Below are 18,787 nucleotides of genomic sequence, written 5' to 3'. Positions count from 1 at the left end.
TTTACCTTTAATAGATGCGGTGTTTTTAAATGCACTCATTTAATGCCTTTAAAGTAGTAAAATACCAAAATATGCTTCACAAAGTGTCATCAAACAAAATTTGTCATCGATCCAAGTAATGAGATATCAGGGAAGATGACCAAAAGCTTGGTCAAAGAGATAGTTTTAAGGAGCATCTTGAAGGAGGAAAGAGTGATTGAGAGGCAAAAAAATTTAGGGAGGAAATTCTAGAGCTAAGGGAAAAGGCTGCTTAAGGCACAGCCTCCAACAGTAGAATGATTTAAGATGGGGTATGTGCAAGGGGCTAGAATTGGAGGAGTGCAGAGATCTCGGAGGGCTGTAGAGTTGGACGAGGCAACAGAGATGGGGATAGGATGAGGCCATCAAGTGATTTGAAAACAAGGATGAGGATTTTAGAATCAAGAAGTTGCTTGACTGAGAGCCAATGTAGGTCAGCAAGCGCAGGGGTGATGGGTGAAATGTACCTGGTGCAAGTTAGTACACGGGCAGAAGATTTTTTGATGAGTAATAGTTTATGGAGGGTGCAAGATAGGAGGTTTGTCAGCAGAGCATTGGAATAGTCAAGCCTAGAGGTGATGAAAGCATGGATGAAGGTTGCAGCAGCAGATGAGCTGAGGAAGGAGTGAAACTGGGTAATGTTAGGGAGATGGAAATAGGAAGTCCTGGTATTGTAGAGAATATGTGATTGGAAGCTCATTTCAGAGTCAAATATGACACAAGGTTATGAACAGTCGAGTTTAGCCCCAGAGAGTTCCAGGGAGAGAAATGGAGTCAATAGCTAGGGAACTGAGTTTGTGGCAGGGATAGAATTCTCAATCGATAGAGCATGCAGACCTTGTACTCCAATAGGTCAGCAAACAAACTGGGCACTCGCTACACAACTATATATTGTCCAGATTGGTACTCTGAGGCATTCCCAGGATTGAGAAGCGGGAAAAAAGCCTTGGAAGATGGGAGGGGCTTCTTGGCTTTAGCCAGATTTGGGAAAGGGTTTTGGGCCAGTGCACCTGGTAGAGCCTGTTGATACTGAGGGTTGCTAAGAGTTGGGTATTATATTAGCAGCAGGCTATAACAGAGTAATGTTGGAGGGTAATGAGGGAAGTGCAGGAGAATTGGATTCAAATTGCCTATGACCTTCATCCTCAACCATCAGTCTCCTCCCTTTTTCTACCTACAGCTGTCTTTGTGCTCTCAAATACTAACTCCTCCTACTTCCCTTTCTCCAATGCCAACTGTTTCCTGCCTTTATGATCATAGAATGATACAGTGCAAAAGGAGGCCATATGTCCCATCTTCCTTGTGCCAGCTCTTTGAAAGCACTATCCAATTAGTTCCACTCTTCTGCCATTTCCCCACAGATATGCATTTTTTCCCTTTTCTATTATTTATCCAATTCCCTTTACAATTGAATCTGTTTCCACTGCCCTTTCAGGTCACACTTTCCAGGTCACAGTGACTTGCTGCGTAAAAAGAAAACTTTCCTCATCTTCCCCTCTGACTCTTTTGCCAATTATCATAAGTCTGTTTCCTCAGGTTACAAGACCTTCTACCAGTGGAAAAAGTTTCTTCCTATCCAGTCGATCTAAACACTTCATAATTTTAAACAGCTCTACTTAATTTCTCATTAACCCATTCCTGGCTCGAATAGGAACAATCACACCTTCTCTAATTTCCCCACATAACTGAAGCCCCTCAACCCTAGTGCATTCTAGTAAATCTCTTCTGCTCCTTCTGTTCCTACTTTAAATTATTTAGAAGTAGCTTTCTGCTTCTTAATTTATTGCAAAGTCCTGGATTTAGAGTGTGCATTTTCTCAATGCACCAGAAGAGGATAAGTGAAAAATTTACTGTTAGTGGGTTTGTCAGCTGTGGGTCAGTTGTAAGCACACTATTTTCTGAATCAGCTGGTCACGGGTTTGAATCCCACTCCAGACACTTGATCAAAACATTCAACTGACAGGATGGTGCAGTGCTGAGAGAGTCCTGCACTCTCAGAGATGTCTTCTTTCAGATGAGATGTTAAAGATTCCCATCTGCTCTATCATTTGGAGGTATTAAAAGCAGAGCAGGGGAGTCCTCCCTAAAATCCTGGCCAACCGTCATTTCACAACATGACTAAAACATATTATCTGCTATTACCACATTTCTGTTTGTGGGAGCTTGCTGTGCCATGTTTCCTACATTACAACAGTGACTCCAATTCAAGGGTATTTCACTAACTGTAAAGCGCTTTGTCTTGAGGTCAAGAATGGTGATATAAAAATATTTCTTTCTTTTACTAAAGAATAAATTCCCATATACAAATAATAACATGCTCAAAAGTTCAAAGTTTATGCAGTTTGAAAATCAATATATTAAAAAAAGTTTTTTTAAAACCTCAAAAAATTTTAGAAGAGAGTAATTTGCTAAACAAGTTTTCAACCATAATAGCACAAGCAGTGATTGAAAATGCAACCCAAACCTGATAATGATATGTGTCCTGTAGATAGTACTAAAAGCACCGATGGTGCGGTGGTGCTGAAAGATCTTGCACAATCATAGAAAGATGCACTGCAGAAGGAGGCCACTCTTCCCATCGTGCTTATGTTCGCTATTTGAAAGAGCTATCCAATTAGTTCCACTTGCCAAATCCCTTGGGACCTATATGTATATTAATGTTGCCATATAAATGCAAGTTATTTTTACATTTCCATGACTTTACTTCATTTCGAAGATTGGAGTAACAAATTTGACTGCACCGCTTCTGGCAAATTCTGGGAGTTCATATCTCAAAGTTGTTTACTGTCAGCTGTCATATAGTGTTCATTAAAATTAATAGATGTAACATCACAGGCTGGGAGGGCACGATTATGTGATACAGCTCTAGTAATTTAGAGACCTGGACTAATAACCTAGTAGAAAATGAGCTCAAACCTCATCATAACAGCTGGAGAATTTGAATTCAGATTATAAAATCTGGAAATAAAATGCTGGCCTCAGTAAATGAGACTTTGAAGCTGTCAGATTGCTGTAAAATATCCCTCCGGTTAACACTGGACAAGCTAGATCCCAGAGTGAAACCTGGCCATAAAAAAGCAAACCAAGCACTAAGTTTTATTTCTAGAGGGATAGAATTGAAAAGTAGGAAAGCTACACTAAACCTGTATCAAACCTTGGTTAGACCACATGCAGTTCTGGTCACCATTTTATACAAAGGATATAGAGACGCTGGAGAAGGTGCAGAGAAGATTTACAAGGACAATGCCAGAATTGTGTGGGTATACATCTCAGGACAGGCTGGGCCTCTCTTCTCTTGTAAAAAGAAGGCTGAGGGGTGACCTAAGATAGAGCTCTTTAAAATTGTGCAAGGTTTTGATAGAATAGATACAGAGAAAATGTTTCTACTTCTGTTCTTTAAGAAAGGAAACCTGCCATCCTTACCTGGTCTGGGCTTACTTGCGCCCACGTCGCATGAACGGATCAGAGAAAAGTCCCACATCAACCTGGCTGACTCTTAACTTCCCTCTGAAGTGATCAAGCTAACTCATCTTCACCAAAGCAACCAAGCTATGTCCACATCTCAGAATTAATAAAAGATTTTACAAAGGACATGAGCTTTCCAAACCCATTTGAGCTGCGCTTTGGATTTTGTTCCTTGATGCATGACTATTAATCTTTTACATTATTTAATAAAAAACAGACTTCTGCTGTTTTGTGAAAAGCATTTGGATTGTGGCACAAGCAGACACTTTCTTCTGAAAGCAAAGATCAAAGCAAAATTATGTCTGAGCGGTTCCTCACTGAATGCCAATATTATCGGGCCCTAACTATAATGGCTATAATGGCTTTTTGTTCCAAAAGCACCATTTAAGTATTATCAGGAACAATATTTCAAACTGTGGCAGCGCTGAGAGGAGGAGTTATGCTACATATAATGCCCTCATTAAACTTTCACGTGTACTGTTTCAGTGTGACCTTGATAACTATTCCAGGGTCATTCATAAATTTGCAAACACTTTTGCAACATCCTATCATTGCTGCTAGAAGCTTATAAAAACACCACCATGGTGCACCCTTGTGTTACTTCAAGTCTGAAGAGATTAGTTTAGTTCTATTGAAATACATGAGGGCAATGCTCTATTGAAGATTATCACTCCATGCCGTTGGCTCCAGACCTCATCTGATGAAGTCCAATGTGGTTTATAATGCCCAGCAGTGTAAGTAGCATGTTGTCATTATAGGTTTCGCTGGCATCCGTGACCAATTGGTCAATGATATATCGCAAACCTCCCATTAGCATCCAATGCCATGAACTACACAACAGCAACAACTTGTGTTCTATCTGCAAAGCTGAGTGAAAATTTTAAATTTGTGAAGAATTAGAATTTACAAAAATTAGGGAAGAAAAGCATTGATGGGAAATCAGGCATGTAAGTCAACTACAATTTCTAGTCCTCATGATTTTTTTTGGCATCACCTCTTAAACTCTTGACTACCATCACCTAGATGGACGAGGGCAGCAGGTGCATGGGAACACCACCACCTGCAAGTTCCCCTCCAAGCCACACACCATCCTGACTTGGAACTGTATCATTGTTCCTTCGCCATCACTGGGTCAAAAATCGCCATCACAGCCTTTTGAAAGTTTGAAGTCACATTAAAAAATTTGGAAATAAAAAGCTAGCCTCTGTAACCGTGACTGTGAAACTGTCAGACTGTCATTACAAGCCCAATGATTCACAGCATTGTGGGTCACATGAAGCGCTGTGGCTTATAGTGGACATGGTGGCGTAATGGTATTATCACTAGGCTACTAATCCAGAGACCTGGGGTAATGCCCTGGGATACTAGGTTCAAATCCCACCACAGCAGACAGTGAAGTTTGAGTTCAATATAATACCTGGATGAGCTGCCTAGGATTGACCTAAGTGTTTGCTGACACTGCAAAGTCCTCTTTACTAACATCTGGAGCCTATGCTGAAATTGGGAGAGCTGTCTAACAGACAAGTCAAGTAACAGTCTGATGTAGTTATAGTCACAGAATCATACCTTACAAGTAACACCGCTGGATATGTCCTGCCTCACTGGCAGTGGTGATATACAGTTGGAAGGGGATTACCCTGGGTGTCTTCAACAAGTCTTGTAACATCAGGCCAAACATGGGCAAGGAAACCTCTTTACCTCCTCTCACCCCAACATACAATTCTGACAAGGTTTTACAAACTCTGAAGTTCAAAGGATGGGCTGAGGGGGTTGAGAGTTCAGGGGTTCAAAAGAAAAGTAGAAAAGCTTTGCTGTTGCTTTGCGACAGTCGAGTGACAGAGAAAGAGAAAGACAGGAACTGAGAGGCAGTTCAGTCAGTGTGTTTCAGAGGGAAGACAGGGTTTCTCAACTCTGAGAAGAAAAATTACAAGCCTCGTGGTACTGTAGTTAACTGAACAGTCAGTTATAGAACTCAGTAACGTGATCAGTTTAGCAGTGTTGCTACTGAAACAGTGAGTCTAAAGTGTAGTTATTTTTGGTTGTCTTGGGGAGAGATATGAGTTGGATGAGAAGCATCATGTGAATGCACAAGAATTCACTGGAATAAAATCATTTGCATGTGTGTCAGTCCCAACCAGGAAGCCTTTGTGTCAAGCTACTCGTAACTCTTAACTGGTTTATGTGTCTGTAGAGATATTGCTGGGTAAAGGAATATTGGGAAATTGAATCATCTTCTTGTGTTTGTATTAAGATCTTTCTAAACGTTTTTTTCCTAGTGTAATATAGTTCATTTTCTTGTTCTAATAAATATTTTATTATTTTTGTTAAAAGTTTATCAGTAGACTCCTGTGAATTTGTTCAGTAGCTTCCCTCTATGGTTTCTAATAAAAAGTTAGGATCTATCAAGCCAGATTTCACTCTGGGATCCAGCTTGTCCAGTATTAACAACAGCTGGGGTTGTAACATGATGATCCTTAGTTATGTTCTTCCACATAAGTGGAAACATTTTCTCAGTATCTATTCTATTAAAACCTTTCATAATTTTAAAGACCTCAATTAGCTCACTCCTGAGCCTTCTTTTTTCAAGAGAAAAGAGACCCAGCCTGTCCTGAGATGTATACCCACACAATTCTGGCATTATCCTTTTAAATCTTCTCTGCACCTTCTCCAGCGTCTCCATATCCTTCGTATAAAATATTGACCAGAACTGCATGTGGTCTAACCAAGGTTTGATACAGGTTTAGTGTAGCTTCCCTACTTTTCTATCCTTCTAGAAATAAAACATAGTGCTTGGTTTGCTTTTTTATGGCCTTGCTGATCTGTGGCACAACAATTAGTGATTGGTGTATTTGTATTACATTTATACTCATTGTTCCTCTACCACATCTAGACTTGCACCTTCCAAGTAATAAATGACCTCCCTATTCTTCCTACCAAAATGCACTCTCACTTTTATCTGCGTTGAAGTTAATTCGCCAATTATTTGCCCATCTTGCAAGTTTATTAATGTCTTCCTGTAATTTGTTGCAGTTCTCCTCAGCATGAACTATACCCACACCACTCCTGCTGCCGCCCTCACCCCCAACTCTCTCCATCCCCAAACTGATGTCATCCGCAAATTTAGAAATTGTATTTTTGTTCCTAAAGTCAAAATTGTTAATATAAATTGTCAACAGCAGTGGTCCAAGCACCGGACTTCATGGAACACTGCTTCCTACCTTCCACCACTCTGCCACCCTTTACTCCCAGTCTCTGCTTTCTGCCTTCTGTCTTGAAGCCAACTAGAAATTTATTCTGCCACTTGTCCCCTGACTCCAGGTTCTCTGACCTTATTCATAGTCTATTATGGAGCATCTTATCAAAGGCCTTTTGAAAATCCAGATAACTTACAGCTACTACATTACCATTGCCTATTCTCTTTGCTACCTCCTCAAAAAATTTAATATAGTTCGTCCACCAAGATTTTCCCTTTTGAAATTCATGCTGACTATTCATTATTATATTCCTCCTTTCTCTATGTCCTTCTATTCTCTCCTTTAGTTAGGATTCCATTATTTTTCTGACCACGGATGATAAGCTGACTGGTTTATAATTCCATAGACATGTTCTACCACCTTGTTAAATACAGGAATTACATTAGCTTTCCATCAGTGCTCTGGCACTACACCTTTTTCTAGCATGTTATTAAATATAAGTAACAAAGCCAATGTTATCTCCTCCCTCGATTCTTCTAAAATTTATGGATGCAATCCATCTGGATCAATGCTTTTGCCCTCTTTGAATTTGTTTCTTCTTGTCCTCCAGGTCAAACCCTTGATCAAGGATCGCTGAGCCACTGTGGGGTAGAGTGAGGAGGCAGGCCCCAAATCTGCCTCAGCTGGAATGGGGATCGGTGCCCGTGCTGCTAGTGTTATCCTGAACACACTAAGGTGCCTAACCACCTGAGCTAACCAGCCCCACTGAGTTTGTTTAGTTTGTTCAAGACATCCCTTTCTTTTACTTTAAATGCACTTATTGCTCATCTCATCACTCAATGTTATGTCAATCTGTTCTATCTCCCTGGTAAACACCAAGGTGAAGTAACTATTTAATACCTTTGGCATCTCTCTATTGTTGCCTGTGATATCATCCAGTTTATTCCTTAATGGTCCTAGGAACATCACAGCCTTCTCTTTTTTATTGATGTGCCTGTAAAATATTTTATTATTTTGGTTTATGCTCCTTGCTAATTTAATTTAATAGTCCATCTTTGCCTTCTTAATTGCTTTCTTTTCACTTTTCTCCTAATCTCTCGCTTATCATGCACTCCTCTGCTTTCTATATAATCAATAGATGGAATTGTTCCAGATTTGCACTAAGTGCGGTAGAAGTTGGGAAAAAGAACGTTTTACCCGGCAGCCGCAATGGTGGCTTTTCATGCTGTATTGCCTCAATCCCGTCTCATTAATCATGCATTCCTAGGAAGCACGCTGTTTCACTGGCAGGCAGCCTCTGATTTGCCCACCACGCCGTCACCTCGCTGCTTCCTCATGCCAGGCGTCAGATTTAAAGTGCAGCCGCGTGCACACCTCTCAGTGCTTCCAGCCTAGGATTGCCGCAGAGAAGACATGGCCCCAAAAGGCAAGACGACAGCTAACACTGCACAGAGGAGGCTCGCCATCCTGTGCAGAAAGAGGATGAATGATCTCATCTGTGCCACCAGAGTATGGCAACCATCTCATCACTCTAAACTCACGCATTCATAAGGCCATTACACATTCACTGGCATCTCACTCACTGCCAGCTCTCTCTCTTAACTCACTCTCTCACACATACCCTCACATCTCCATCTGGCCTCATCTCCTCTGGAAACTGCCTTCTCAGCCCTCACCTTCTTGAGGGAACTTGGACAAGTCAACATGTATCCTCACACACACCCTTGGATACCCCCCTTCCCCAGTAATGCCCTAGCCCTGCAGCCTCTTCCCTTGCCTAAGGCCACTTATTCCCCTTCTCCAAGCAAGCTAGAGCCCTGCAGCCATTGAAAAGCCACGCCCACCTCAGGGCTGGTCTCGTAAGTAGAGACCTGCCCACGAGCCACCCCTTAAAAAAGTGGTGTGGGGCTGCCTGCGAAGCCTGGTGCTGATGACCCTGAGTACCCTAAGGAAGGTAGGCAAACAAGCCTCAAAGTCCTGAGTGAGGTGCTGCTCGCCAGGTGTACATCGCTTATGTTGATTTGTGAAACACGTCGGCATGATTGTGTCCAGATGTTCCAGCGTGGGGAAATGATTCCAATGAGAAGGGCTTATAATGATATGCAAATGTATTAAAATGAAGTTCCCAACATGTGGTGGTGGGAAATGTGACCTGCCATTGACAGGCGCAGTGGATGATTGCAAACTGGTTTCACAACGTCGTGAAACCGATTTTTGGCTTTCCTGCCATATTGACTGCTCACGCCCACCATGATACCTGACACCAATAGGCACGAAAAATTCTGCCTAAGAATGCCTCTTTCCTAACTCTCAATTGTCCCCGTTATTCTTTATTCATCTATGGAGTCTCACTAGTGTTTAGTTTGTTCTTTCCTTATAAATAGGGCCGAGCAGACATTTGCTCACTGTGCAAGCTTGATGCCGAAGTAGGCCGCATCAAAGCTATCCTGCAGGATAATGGCTATCCTGATCAGATCATTGCTCGCTGTATATTGCAGAAACTCAAATTGGCCTATGGCCGCCATTTTCGGTCCTGAAAAGTGCCCAGTCTACCTCAAATTACCCTGGAAGGATAAGGTGTCAAAAATTTGAGGAACAGATGAAGCTAGTCATTTCACATTGCTACATATGCAGTAGCAACACGACTGGTATTCTCCACTAACAGGATGCTGCCATCAAGCCAAAAAGGTTATCTGCCTACCACACAAATGAATAATATGTTATATGAATTTCAGTGCCGGTGCGATGGCAGATGTGTGGACCATACATTCCAACGACTGCTGGATCATATCTAAAGCATGTCCCTTCGGCTGCTCACCATAGGCAGAGCATTGATTGTACTCAATCAGCCCATGCTTGTAAAACTCAGAAAGAATCATTGTATGTGATTCTGCGATTGGACAGCACTTGCTGAACAATCCCCAGTGTGCTAAGAATTACACTCAGGACTAATTTACGATTATCAGTCAGACTCACAAATGTGGCTTACTTATGCTTGCTAGAAGCTACATGTATTCATATGCAGGGCCCTGTCCTCTGCAATAGAAAAAGTATGTCCAGGCATTGTACCTTTTTCAATTAAATAAAATAAGGGGCAATTGTTCTCTGGTGCATTCCCCATTGGCAATACATTTGCCAATCAGAATTGATGACTTTTTTGATTTTGAAGCTTGGGGGATAACTGTTCCCTGGTGCACTCTCCATGGCAATGCCTTGACCAGAGTCCATTTGTCTATCAATCAGCACCACCGCCTGGAAGTGCCCCTCCAAGCCACTCACCATCCCGACTTGAAACTATATTGCCATTCCTTCACTGTCACTAGGTCAAAATCCTGGCGCAGCCTCCCTAACAGCACTGAATGTGTACCTACACCACAGGGACTGCAGCGGTTCAAGAAGGCAGCTCACCACCACCTCCTCAAGGGTAATTAGGAATGGGCAATACACACTGGCCTAGCCAGCAATGCCCAGATCCTGTAAATTAATTTTTTAAAAAAGTATCCTTTTCTCATGCAGTATAAATTGTTGTTCCCTCTGAAATTTGGTATTCTTGCATCTGTCCTGTTGTGTGCAAGACAAAATGTTTCAGCAATACTCACATTCTGTACTTTACTATTTGTAAAACTGAGATTGTCAACTTTCTGTTTGGTAAGGGTATCAAAGGATATGCAACCAAGTTTGGTAAATGGAGTTAAGATACGGATCAACAATAATCTAATTGAATCGTGGCACAGGGTCACAGAGCTGAATGGCCTCCTCCTGTCCCTCTACTCCCCTGAGAATGAATTTATAAAAAAAATTATTAATTGTTAATTAAGTTAAAAATACCTGAAAAATTAGTCTTAGTAGTGTAAATATGATAATGACTATAGAGAAGGGCAATAAATTCTTAATAAATGCTGTGTCAAGTTTTTAAAGTTGAAAATTCATAGATTCAACCATTATTTGTAATTGTCGATCATGCTCAAATCACAGTGTACATTTCATTCAGTCAGGGAAAAGAATGAGATGCTTAAATCCTTCTAAAAACATTTGGGGCAGGCTTTCTATGACCTTGGATTTTGGCAAACCAGTTTCAATTGTTATTGAATTGAGTTGGGGATCTTCTGAAAGAAAAACTTTTTAAAAAATCAACTTACATTAATGCAGTGTGCATGACGAAAGGACATCCCAAAGAGCTTTGCAGCCAATAAAATACTTTAGAAGTGCAGTCAATTTGCATGTCCAACTCTGCAATTGGCAAACTCTGACAAGCAGCAATGCGATAATAATCAGATTTTATTTCGTAATGTTGGTTGAGGGATAAATATTGACCAGGAGAACTCCACTGCTTTTCTCTAAAATATTATCATAGAATATTTAAATCCACACGAGAGAGTGGATGGAGCCTTAGTCTAACATCTCATCCTAAAGCAACACCAATGACAGTGCAACACTCCGTCAGTACCTCAATGGAGCACCAGCCTAGATTTTTATACTCAGACCTCTGGTGGGATTTGAACCTTCAGCCTGCTTACCTGTAGGCAAGAGAATTGTTCCTGAATATAGACTGCATTCTTAACATCTTTTTGGAGAAATTGTAACTGTTGTACTTCTTTAAAAATGGATGTTGCTGATAAAGAGAGTGACACAGTCTAAGCTGAGGCTTATAGGCTATATGTGGTCCTTGAACCCTGACAACTCAGTCTCATTCGTACCTTATATTTATTTGTTGTTTGATCCCTGCTTTTCAGGTTGTGAGGCTGGTGGTTTAGAGCGGGTTGTGCTTCCTGCTGTTGCCTCATTGGTGAAGACATCAAAGCATGAATATTAAGGTTTATGGGAGGAAGTGGTTAGATGGAGTTAAGCTACAAAGCAGCCATAATCTAATTGAATTGTAGAACAGACTTGGAGGGCTGAATGGTCACTGGCTGTTCCTGTGTTACTAAATCCATAATTAGAACATCATTAATATGTTCCTTGATGAGTTTGGGAGACAAGAGCTGCAACCAGAGGCCTACAAAATCGGTCCCTGGCAGTTAATCAAATGATGCTGTAGGGGTGAGGAGGGAAGGGGAGGAATGTGGAGGGAATCCCAAAGCAAGGGAGACCCAAGGTTTCCTTTTGGGGTCAAAGAGAACTCCTTCCCCTCCCAGGCAGCAAGGACCCGAAATAAAATTACAAAAACCTTATGGACTTGGCCTGATCAAGAATGGGTCAAGACTTAGATGTATTTTTTTTATGTTGATTAATTTGACTAGGCACTTCACAGCCTTCTGGACTCAACACTGAGTTGAGATTGTAACTTCTGCCTCCATTTTGTTTCTGTTGGATCCTGGTCACCAGTTTGTTGGGACTTATGGATCCAGGTTGCACGCTTGTTTTGGGATGGCAGAGTTGGTACAATAGACAGAGTAGGTCAGTAGACACTTCTTAGGTGGAACACGTTCTGCTTACGTACAAAGGAACTATGCAGCTACACTTGTATGCTGTCAACTCAAACTCTGTCTCTACACCGCAAACTCTAACTATACTGACTACTGTGGTAGCCCACGCTACTCCTCTACTGGATACTAAGATCAAGTGATTTTCCATTATAACATTCTTCTTAACGGTATATTATACATCAGATAACCACAGTTTCGTTTTTCTATCTTGTTTCTTTCTCTTTGCTTTCGGATGGCAGTTATTCAGGATCCTGCCATTCATACCTCCTCTAAACACATCCTTTGTTTTTTCACTTGTCCATTACCATTACCTTTGGCCTTGCACCATGAACCCTGATGTCATTTACTATCTCCTGCTCTCCATTCTGTCACAGTCCTTCTCTTTTGTTCTTCATCCCACTCCCCCCTTCCACTTGCTCACTGGACATCCAGAGATCGAATCCCAACACAGCAGGTAGTGAAATTTGAATTCAATAAAAAAGAAACCTGGAGTAAGTCTAATGATGACCATGAAACCATTGTTGATTGTTGTAAAAAAACCACCTGGTTCACTAATGTCCTTTAGAGAAGGAAATCTGCTGTCCTTACCTGGGGCCTACATGTGACTCCAGACCCACAGCAATGTGGTTGACTCTTAAATGGCCTAACAAGCCATTCCGTTCTCAAGGGCAATTAAGGATGGGCAACAAATGCTGGCCTAGCCAGTGATACCCACATACCATGAATGAATAATTTTAAAAAAAACTTTTCCCAGTGCTGATGAAAGGTCAAAAAGGCAAAACAATATCACTGCTTCTCTCACCACAGATGCTGCCTGGCCTGCTGAGCATTTTCTGATCTTATTACAAAAACATTACCTTGCTGGTTCTTTTCCAGATCACAATCCAGCCAACCCAACTCTCACAGGGTCTTGCAAGATGGCATGGCCATCACTGCTCTCCAAACCCCACTTTGGTCTTCAGATGTCATCATTAGAGCTCAATCTGCATATTTTTAAGGGCAGCTCACTTGTTTAGAGGGAGGTGTCCAATTTAAAATTGCAGTCAGTCAAATTGGGACAGGAACCAATTATGGCCTCTCCTCTTCTGCTCCTCCCCCAACTCCATTTGAACCACCCCTCCCTTGCTTGCCCCCAGGTTGGTTTCCATCAGGTGGAATGGGGGTTGGAGGATAGTTAAAAATGATTCCCTGCCACTGTGATTCAGGAAGAGAATAAGTGGCTTGTTTTTAGTCACTAAATAGCAATTTCCAGAATCATTATTGCAGTTGGAGACTGACCTTTGCGTCCTTCAATAAACCCCGATCACTTTAGTAACCAAACATTCATTTGCATGCCATTTTTATTTTTGGTGCTTTAAACCTGCAGAGTGGCGTAAGGCCTGACAGGGGAGGGAGAGTGGGAAGGGGCAGGGGAAGGGTGAGCCCAATAGGAAGAAACAGTTTAGACCAATACTCATATTTCCAAGTTTTCACTGATGTTCCATTTTAAGGTATACAAGACCAGTTCGGGCCAGTATTCTTATTTCCCAGTTTTTACTGTTTTTTTCATTCTGAGAGATGGCATGTGAAAGGGGGAAGGGAGGTTGGGAGGAGGAGGGGACAGGAAGGGGGTGCAGTGAAGGGTCATGATGCTGGGGGAGGGGATGGGGCATGGAGTGGGGGAGAGTGAGGGTGGGGGAAGGGATGTGGAAAAGGCGAGGAGGAGGCGGGGAGGAGAGACAGCAGAGAGAGGGGGAGGAGGAGTAATGAGAGCTGGGGAGTGAGGAAGAGGGCCAGGGTATGGAGAGAGGGAAAGGGAATGCTCCAATTATGGCCTTGCTCACTTTAACATACAAAAGACAAAACGCTTCCTGCACTAAAAGCAAATCATCCTACTACAGATAAGGATCAGTTACGGCAATGTTTCCTGAACCATAAAAAGCAGTGCTGATATCTCCAGCCACATCTGCTGGGTAATTGAATGGAATGCAGCTGTCTGCCCCGGGTTCAGCTGTTATGAGCCCAGCCCTGATCCCAAAGCAGATTCTACCAGCATCTCGCAACACAAGGCCAACTCTGAACTCAGTGACCTCCTGTGATCAATCAGCTGCTCCAAATTTCGCCTGTCTTGGAAAGAAGGAAAGAACTTACCCTTGCATGGTGCCTTTTATGATCTCAGGACCCCCCCTCCCCCCCCCCGCCAAAGTGCTTTCTTACATCAACAACAACTCGCATTTATATAGCGGCTTTATCACAGTATAAAAATCTCAAGGTGCTTCACAGAAGCATCATCAAACAAAATTTGACACCGAGCCTCATAAAGAGATATTAGGGCAGGTGGCCAAAAGGTTGATCAAAGGGCATTTTTCAGGTGTGTCTTAAAAGAGCGGAAAGAGAGGCAAAGAGGCTTAGGAAGGAAATTCCAGAGCTTCGGGTCTAAGCATCAAATGAGCAATGGGATTCTGGCAAGTGTCCAAGTTGGAGGCGTGCGGAGACCTTGGAGTGGAGGGGGTGTGGTGGCGGGTGTTGGAGGAGGTAGGGACGGGTGAGGGATGTGGAAACAATGGATCAGGATTTTAAAATTGAGACATTGCCAGACTGGGAGACAAAGCACCCGGGATGATAAGTAAACATCAAACCATCATTTATTTATTAAACATCATTGTAAAGTTTACTGGGATGACAAAGAGGCAAAAAGTACAGATTTCAAATTCCATCTGACATTCCTTTCTGGCTGTTTATGTAATGTCAGTGGTCCTATATCTGAAATGTGCATGTGTTGAATGGATAGAATTCAGTCTGATACATGGGCTGGGAGTGAGATATTTTTGCTGAACAAGGAAGGCAGCAGATGTTGCCAACTGGAGAGTTGTATTGGTCTTACTGCATATCTCATTGCTGCTGTTCAATGTCAGGACATCCTGATCAAAACAGGATGTGCCATAGAAGAATACAGGACAAAAATGAGGCCATTCAGCCCATCATGCTTCTGCAGGTTCTTTGAAAGAACTATCCAATTAGTCTCATCTTCCCCTGCTTTCTTTCCATGGCTCTGAAAATTTCTCCTTTTTAAGTGTCTATCCAATTCCCTTTTGAAAGATATTATTTAATCTGTTTCCACAACCCTTTCAGGCAGTGCACTCCTGACCATAATGTGGGGAGGCGGTGGCATAATGGTATTGTTGCTGGACTAGTAATCCAGAGACCTATAGTACTGCTCTGGGAACCTGGGTTTAAATCCCACTGCAGCAGATGGTGAAATTTGAATTCAGTAAAAAATCTGGAATTAAAAGCCTAATGATAATCATGAGCAATTACTGTAAAAACCCATCTGGTTCTTTGATCTCCTCTAGGGAGGCTGTCTGGCCTACACTACATGCCATAGCAATGTGGCTAACTCTTAAAATGCCCTTGTTCCAAGGGCAATTAGTAATGAGCAATAAGTGATGCCCACCTCCAATAAATAAAGTAATAACTAGACATGTTGAAAATTTCTTCTTACCTCCCTGCAGGCTTTTTTGTTAACTATCCTAAATTTGTGATCTCTGGTCATTAAGTCTCCTGCCATTGGAAATCTCCCTATCCATTGCATCAGATTAGAAATCTCCCTATCCACTCTATCAGAACCCTCCATAAATTTGAGCATAGAAAGAAAAACTGGTATTTATATCATGGTCAATTCAAAGGGGAATTGGATATATACTTACAAAGGAGAAGATAGGGGGAAGGGAAGATTAATTGGAGAGCTCTTTCATAGAACAGGTATGAAGGGCTGAATGGCCTCCATATGTTGTGTGATTCTATGATTCTAAGGACATCCCAAAGCGTTTGCAATCATTTTTTAAATATTCTTTCATGGAATGTGGATGTTGCTGGCTAGGCCAGCATTTGTTGCCCATCCCTTACTACCTTTGAAATGATGATGGTGAACCACCTTCTTGAACTGCTGCAGTCCATGTGGTGTAGGTACACCCACAGTGCTGCTAGGTAGAGAGATCTAGGATTTTGATCCAGTGACAGTAAAGGAACAGTGATATAGTTAAATACTTTTGAAGTGTAGTTACTGTTATAATGTTGCAATCCTTATTAAATCTCCACTTAACCTTCTCGGCTCTAAGGAGTAGAATCTTGGTTTCTTCAGCCTCTCTACAAACTTGAAGTCCTTCATCCTCAACACCATTCTAGGCCTTGACATCCTCCTCAAGTGTGGCACCATAAGTGAACACAATACGCCAGCTGAGGCCTAACCAGTGAAATATGCTGTCCATTCTTAGCTGTGTTGAGAATGTGCTCGCGGGCTTTTCCCTTCAACCTCTATAGTCCTTTTGGTGACTGTATCCCACAGGAGGCATCCCATGTGCCTAAGATGGGTGAAATGGTTCTTCATCTGTAGCATGAAATGAACTTGTAGTGAATTGGTGGCCAATTTTACGCCCTGCCTGACTTGGTTGGTCAGTGAGGTAAGGTTTCGAGTGTCTTAAAGGAGGAAAGAGAGGAGACATAGATTGGCTTAAGGAGATAATTCCGTAAGATTTTTGGATTTGGGCCCACAGATACCTAAGTACGCAGTCGACTAGTCATATGTAATGTTAAGATGGTTTACTAAGTTGACTAAGAAGCAACAGTTTTAGATATGATGCATTAATTAATTAAACAGAAAAAGTATACGACCCGTGACAGTTTACCGGCCCTGGATGATGGACAAATGGCTGCAGCTGATCTATGCAGCCCCAGGTGGCCGGGTGACAGTCCTCGCTGATTGCAGATGACAGTCTTCCTTTCCTTCCCTTTTTTGCCTTTCCCTCAGTTCAGCTGAGACATCAGGAGGCTTTTGGTCTTCTCCCAGGCAATAGTTCATTTTCCCTTCCTCCTTTGCACCCATTGATATACACTATCTCTGGGGGCTGGTAGCTTACCCAGTGTCAATCCCCTATCTCAACCCTTCAGACCAATGGATAAGGGCGGGTACTCAGATTGACAGGTTGGTTGCCGCCCTTCCCTGTTGTCATCCTGCTCAAGGTCAACTTTTAGTTTACATCACGCTGAGGGTCATATCTTGGTCTTTTCTAAACACCTGGGAGATAAGGGGGTGCGCACAGGACAAGTTCTAACAACATAGGAATGTCAACATGGCAGCCTGAATTATGACTGCTTAGAAATCAAAGTGTTTAGAAATCCTCTTTCCAGAAAGAAATTCAATGCTGCTTAGCTAATCCCACAAAATACAGAAAATAGCCATTTATTAAAGACTCAAATTTCTTACAATTCCAGGGCTTAGGGGCTCAATGGATGAAGACAACAGTGGGGGAACAAAGGGAGTTGGGGTACATCAGAGACCAGAACTGAAAGAATGCAGCATTCTGGGAAGGGTACTTAAATGTGCTAGTGTAATGATTTGCATATGGCCTCTAATCAAGTGTTTTCTCTGTCCATCGTCAAAGCAATTGAAGAAAGTCATCATGAATACATGAATATTCAGTACAGTTATAATTTTGAAAATGGTTATTTGAAAGGAGAGCCACTGAGAACAATATTGTTGCACCATTCACTCAACATGTAAGCTCTTCAATGATACTGCATCCTCTCAGTGTCAACATATCAGTGCATGTATCTCTGCTTACTTCAAGTGGTTGATTTCTTTATTCTCTCATGGGATCTGGGTATCACTGGCAAGGCCAGCATTTGTTGCCCATCCCCAATTGCCCTTGAACTGAGTGGCTTGCTAGGCCATTTCCGAGGGCAGTTAAGAGTCAACTATGTTGCTCTGGGTCTGGAGTCACATGTAGGCCAGAAAAAAGACAGCAGATTTCCTTCCCTAAAGAACATTAGCAAACCATATGTGTTTTTACAACAATTGATGGTACTTTCATGGTCACCATTACTTTCAATTCCAGATTTTATTAATTAAAGTTAAATTTCACAAGCTGTCATGGTGGGATTCAAACCTGGACCTCAGAACATTAATCTGGGCCTATGGATTACTAGTCCAGTGACATTACTACTATCCCAGCATCACCCCTGAGATGATTCACAGTTATTTGGTACTTCCTTGCTCTGTGGAGAATGTAGATGGCCTATAATGGTTCCATTATAGCTTAACCAATGCAGCCAATGCCCCTCCGGTAATGCACCCTCCTACACAACCTTGACATCCGCAGATTCCTCAGAAGTGTAAAAAGATAATACGTCTACTAGATTCCCATATAAAATTTAAAAATTCACTTGTCTGAACACTGGCCCATATTGATGGCAGATGCTATGTATTGGAACCATTGAAAGAATTGTTTTATGCCTTTTCCTACAGATCTTTGTTGACTCTCCCAGTCACTACTGAGGGAGTGCTGCATTGTCAAAGATGGCATCTTTAGCATGAAACATTAAACTGAGGCCCCCTCTGCCTCTCAGATAGAAATAAAAGATCCCACAGACACTCTTTTCTAAAAGAGCAGAGAATTCTCCCCAGTGCCCTAGGCCAATGTTTCTCCCTCAGCTAACATTACTGAAAAACTTACAATTATGAGGTTTATAAGATTGTTGTGTTTTGGAACTGTGTCTTCAAATTAAGATAAATTGAAGGGGTTGTGTGACCGGTTCTAACGTCTGCCTGAGAGCAAGCCTGGGTGATTCGATAGAAAGAGATTAAAGATAGCCCAGATTGTTTTATTGGGAAGAAGGTGCAAGGTGTTTATGTTTGGAGACTATGGC

General features: G+C 42.0%; 1 protein-coding gene across 1 annotated transcript in view; it reads left to right on the top strand.

Moving 5' to 3' along the window:
- LOC121282768 overlaps positions 1–7,906 on the top strand; it is an 88,341-nt gene extending 80,435 nt beyond the window's left edge. The window contains exon 7 of the mRNA XM_041196534.1: positions 7,288–7,906. The gene's annotated coding sequence lies outside the window, so the exon portion shown is untranslated. The remainder of the gene's footprint in view (positions 1–7,287) is intronic.
- Positions 7,907–18,787: the final 10,881 nt, after the last annotated feature.

The sequence above is a fragment of the Carcharodon carcharias genome, chromosome 10 (assembly GCF_017639515.1).
Source record: "Carcharodon carcharias isolate sCarCar2 chromosome 10, sCarCar2.pri, whole genome shotgun sequence".
Classification (NCBI taxonomy): domain Eukaryota; kingdom Metazoa; phylum Chordata; class Chondrichthyes; order Lamniformes; family Lamnidae; genus Carcharodon; species Carcharodon carcharias.
The sequence above is the reverse complement of the archived record's forward strand: the minus strand, read 5'-3'. Positions and strand labels throughout refer to the sequence as shown.